General features: G+C 37.6%; 1 pseudogene; it reads right to left on the bottom strand.

Annotated features, from left to right (window-relative positions):
• Positions 1–2291: 2291 nt before the first annotated feature.
• Positions 2292–5588, bottom strand: part of LOC102867182 — an 85352-nt pseudogene continuing 82055 nt past the window's right edge.

Here is a 5588-nt window from a genome sequence, read left to right as displayed (position 1 = left end):
ACGTTAGAGGCCTTTACATAAATACACTGCCACACTGTTCAAATTGAGAATAAATATTATCATAATACAAATGTATTTATCTTTAAACCTATTAATGCAGCACTACTCTATATTGTGTTGAATAAAATCAGGATTAATATTTCTACTTAAAATAATCTGAGACTGTTTATCAATCTGCTTAATGCAGCATTAATTTGAGGATTGTAAATTTAGATAAAGGTGTTGTTGTTGTTGTGTACCTTTGAGTCAGAACCAACACATAGGTGACCTTATGGGTTTTCAGCAGCAGTTAATCACACAGGAGCAGATTTCCCATACTTCTCCCTTAGAACAGCCGGAGGATTTGAACCGCATCCCTTCCAGATTGCAGTGCAGCTTTAAATTGGCATATTAAATTTGTTGCTGGAATTTTTATACTTTCACAATTTGAATATAATATAGGTATACAATCCTGGAAGTTAGAAAGTTTAATAAATGGGGAATCAAAGTCTAGCCTTAAATTCCTATTAAAGTATAACAAAATTTCAGAAAAGAATTCTTTCTATTAATTAACTGTAATTTATACATTTTTTTAGAGATTTTATGTGATTTTTCCAATTTATACATACATGTGATTTAGTAATAAATCACACAATTAAGAACTTCCAAATTTTGTTTAAAAGCTCTGAACGTTTTGTTCTTTTTGGTTAACAATAATCAGTGTCATTAGTTAACTTACATTACAGTTAAAATATTCTTCCAGGATTGATACTGCAAATGAAAAATTTTACTTAGAAGAATTAAATAATGAAAATATTTATAGTAATTTTGGAGAACTGTTTTATAAATAATTTTGCACTTGTTAATATGTCTTTAATGTGGTTGCTATACTTTAAAATAGACCTTGGAATTTGTCATTTAAAAACACACAAGAATGAGAACATAAAAACAGGATTCTGTCAAGATAAAGAACAACTTGGTAAACTGAATACCCAAGGAGTTGACTGATAGTCAAAAGTGAAATATTAAAGAATGTCTTGGTTCAGAAGTCAGGCAGAGTTTGTGAACAGAGCCTCCCTTATAAATAAAATTGTAATTTGCTTTCTGTTTTGGGGTTATTTTTTTTTCTTTTTCTTTGTCTTTCTTTTAGCAGACAAGCACAGTAGAGCAACAATGTCAGTCTGGAGATTAAGGTGGACCTTATCCAGTCTATAGTCTTTGCTATTACTTGCTATGTGTCAGAAAGCTGGAAGAATTGATGCCTTTGAGCTGTGGTACTGGAGAAGAGTACTAATAGACCATGGACTGCTAGGAGAACAAACAAGTTCATACTAGACAGGGTGAGACCAAGTTGCTCCTTAGAAGCAAGGATTTGGAAGTTTTGTCTGACATCTTTTGAACATAGTGCAAGGCAGGACCAGTCCTTGGAGAGGGACATCATTCTTGGGAAGGTGGAGAGACAGTGCAACAGAGGAAGATGCTCGAAGCGATGGACTGATTCAGTGACTGGGACAGTGGGAGTTGGTGTGTCAGAGAGGATAAGATTGGCACAGGATAGAGCAGGGTTTAGGGATGTTGTACATAGGTTGCTATGAGTCACAGGCGACTCAATGGCATATGATGACAACCACCACCACCACCACCACCACAAAAGAAAAGTTATGAAAGATTTTAAAGATGATTTTGGAAATAATTTGTGTGTGAGTGGTGGTGGTAGTGGTGGTGTTATCTAATGCCATTTAATTGGAACTAACTCATAGCTGATCCAGCAGCAATTTTTCAGAGACTAAATAACAAGGGAGAGAATTTTCCATCTTTTTTCTGTGGAGCAGCTAGCTGGTGGATTATCAACCACTTGCCTTTAAACTGACAGTGCAACTCCTTAGCACTATGTATTTGTAAAAAATAGATAGTATTTTGACAGGAACGTTTATACTTGGTAATCTTTGCTATGAATTCAGAATACTAGTGACTTGGCTCATTATTGTTTTCCTGTATTATAAATATATTCCCTTTTTTGGTTTGTATTATGATTTATTTATAAAATTCTACCACTGTTATAAATTGCTTTATAGTTTAACTAAAATCCAAGTTCAAAGCCTACTTTTCATTTCCATTTTAGTTATATGCAGTAATTTGGAAGTCCAGCAATCTGATTAAATTGACAATGGGTACTATAAGTCCCTGTAAGAGGTGTACACTGGCCTATGGGTTACCATTTTTGTATAATTGGACCACAGCTCATCCCATTACTGCTGAGACCTGGTTCATCTGAGGAAATGTAAGGTTTTCTCGAGACCAGGTTACTATTTTTAATATGTTCCTTTTTGTTTTTTTGGCTCCTTATCTTTTTCATATTTTGAAGGCTTTTAAGATTTTATCTTTTTTCTTGATCATATTGTTTCAGTATCCAAAGCATCTTGGTTTTTTGCATCAGACTGATGTTGTTGCTGTTGCTGTTGTTGTTGTGTACCATATAGTCTGAACTGACCCATAGCTGACCCTCTGGTGGATTTTCTGAGGCAGTTTATCCAATGGGAGTAGATTGTCCATCCTTCTCCCACAGACTGACTGGTGGCCTCAAGCTGTGTGCCTTTAGGATTGCAGCACAACTTCTTGCCTCTAGGCCACCAGAGCTCTTCAGATTTTGAAGACTTTGAGCATTTTGTCTTTTTGTGGAATATCATATCACTATCCAAAGCATCTTGGTCTTTCTCATCAGACTGATAAATTGTCTCTAATTAACTCTTCACTGTATTCAGACTTGAGGACTGGACCGGTGCTGCATCTAGATGTCTTTATTGCTTCAAGTGAATATGGAGTCAGGTGGGCTTTCTGTAAGCTTCATTGTGAGCTGTAGTGAAGGCTGCTTGACCTTGGGTTCTAGTTTGGAAAAGGCTAGATTTGCTAATCTAGCTGCTAAATTTCATGACATTATCAAAGTCTTCTTTCATTAAATAATAAGGATCTATTAGTTCAACAACAGCTTGCATACCTTTTACCCCTCATGATATCAGTGGTTGGACAAGTGCATCCTTTATTTGGGACAGATAATACAGGTTAATAAATCCTTTTACTGGAGTACATTCTGAGACTTATATGCAAGTCCAGATCCTGAACAACATGATCATGTCTGCCTGTCAATGAGTGCTTTCCCAATCACCTTAGAAAGATGGAAAAACCGAGTCATGTACATCCTCATTAACTCTCCAGGAAGAACACCAGCCATGAATGGCCTCTGTGCATAAAAGGCTCCAGTTTTGTTTACTCCGGATCTAACTATCCATCAGGTCACCATCACCTATGCTATCTGCTGCTCTGCTCAACAGAATCAAGTGCTTCTCCATATAATTCCCCACCCACATGGTCACAGGCTTCATATGTACATAGTTCTGGACAAAGAGAGATGCTATTGAATAATAATGGGGGAAATAGATCAAATTTGTCCACAATTGAATTTGTCCACATATGAATAGTCTCTTCTCCAGCTACAAATACTTTATGGGTAACAGAATGGGCCTAGTTTGATATCCTATTGTAATTCATCTTGGCCTAGTAATAGGTTAATGCTTTGTTCTGTGCAAACCATGTAGCCATATTGTGTAAAACCTGTCTGATATATTGATTGGCTCCCAAAATGATTTTGTTCATCACTGGAATGAGAATCTTTAAGGTTTCTTTAAACACAATGGCCATCATAACACCCTAAATCTGTTGAACTGAAGGTCTTTGAGAATAAAGATCAAAACAATAACGAACCAAAGAATGAATTTTGGGATGATTTCTGTCATTACACGTACAAATAATGGGGGGTTTTTGTCTTATTAGGCCAATTAACTCCTGAATTCCTTTGCAGTCTTCATTCCCAGCAATGTCATTGACCTCATCCACGATGAGGATATGTCTAGTGCTCAAGGAAAGGACTGTGCCACTTGAATAAAAGCATTTGGAACTTGTATTATTTATTAATCTCCTTCAAACTGTTCTTATGCTGAGTGTCACTTGCATTCAGTTCCACATAGCTGTATACCAATTCCTGGAAAACCAAGGAAGCTGTAGTTATTTTGCCAACAGCAGGAGGCTCTAAAGACAATGCTACTGTTTTTTTAAATTTTATGTTATTAAATTTAATGAACATTTACAGAGATTTGGGTTTTCATTCATTCATGTTCCATGGACAATGCTGCTTTAAAACTAGAGCCGCCATCTCTGCCGACAAATTTGCCAACCTTGGCTGCATGTGTGTTTATCTTCAGATGGACTCTTGTGCCAATTTCAAAGGCAGCATATGAGTTTGTTGGCAGAGCTCTGGCTGTCTTGATGTCCAATTACGATCTTGAAATAGGTTGGTTTATATTTATCAATCTAGAGCAAATTTTCCACTTACTGAGTGTCATCAGCCAAATTCCTAGTCTCATTGTCAATATCTGTCTCCTCAGTCACTTGCTCCTCAAAGTCCAAGTCCTTCCGAACCACACTGGTTTCCTTTTTTACTGACTTTAACAAGCTTTCTCATTGGAGTGTACTAAGAGGATTTTTTTTGTTTTTTTCCCTCTTTGATAAATTTTTGTGGTTTTTAATCCAATCTGCACTTTCTTTCTTTAGCTCAATTTCAACTTCTGTTTCATAGTTGGGCTTCTTGAATGGCATAGTTTGAATTAAATACAGTAAGCCATCCTCATGAATAATATTTGTTCCTAAGGCTTCAGCCTTGTTACACCACCCCAGCCCATGACCAGGTGTGTTTTCTTGCTGACATTTATGGTTATCTATTCCCCATACTAGATTCTGCCCTGGACATGCTCACCAAGTTGTGCCAAGAACTCTGGAGAGCAACCACTTGGCCAACTGACTGGAAGAGATCCATATTTGGTCCCATCCCAAGGAAAGGTGACCCAATAGAGTGTGAAAACTATAGAACAATCTCATTGATTTCACATGCAAGCGAGATACTACTGGAGATTATCCAGAAACGACTGGAACAGCACATCAGGAGAGAACTGCCGGAAGTCTAGGCTGGGTTTAGAAGGGGTCGTGGTACTAGGGATATTGTGGCTGATGTTAGATGGATCTTAGCTGAAAGCAGGGAATACCAGAGGAATGTCTATCTGTGTTTCATTGATTATGCAAAGGCGTTTGACCGTGTGGATCATAACAAACTATAGCTGACTCTGAGAAGAATGGGAATCCCAGAACAACTGATCGTTCTAATACAAAGCCTATACTTTGACAAGAAGGCAGTCAGAACAGAGCAAGGAAACACTGCATGGTTCAAAATTGGGAAGGGCATACGCCAGGGATTCGTCCAATCTCCATACCTTTTCAACATGAATGCAGAACAGATTATCTGAGAGGCTGTGCTCTATGAGGAGAAGTGTGGCATCAGGATCAGTGGAAGATCTATTAACAATCTGGGTTATGCAGATGACACAACCCTGCTTGCTGAAACTGAGGAAGACCTAAAATGCTTGCTTCAGAGGTTCAAGGACTGTAGCCTCCAATATGGATTGAGGTTCAATGTCAAGAAGACAAAGATTCTCACCACCGGACCAATTGGCAGCATCAGGATGGATGGTGAAGAGATTGAGATTGTTCACAGCTTTAGTTTG

This window comes from Elephantulus edwardii, unplaced genomic scaffold, assembly GCF_000299155.1.
Source record: "Elephantulus edwardii isolate Elephantulus edwardi_28Jun2011 unplaced genomic scaffold, EleEdw1.0 scaffold00110, whole genome shotgun sequence".
NCBI lineage: Eukaryota > Metazoa > Chordata > Mammalia > Macroscelidea > Macroscelididae > Elephantulus > Elephantulus edwardii.
The sequence above is the reverse complement of the archived record's forward strand: the minus strand, read 5'-3'. Positions and strand labels throughout refer to the sequence as shown.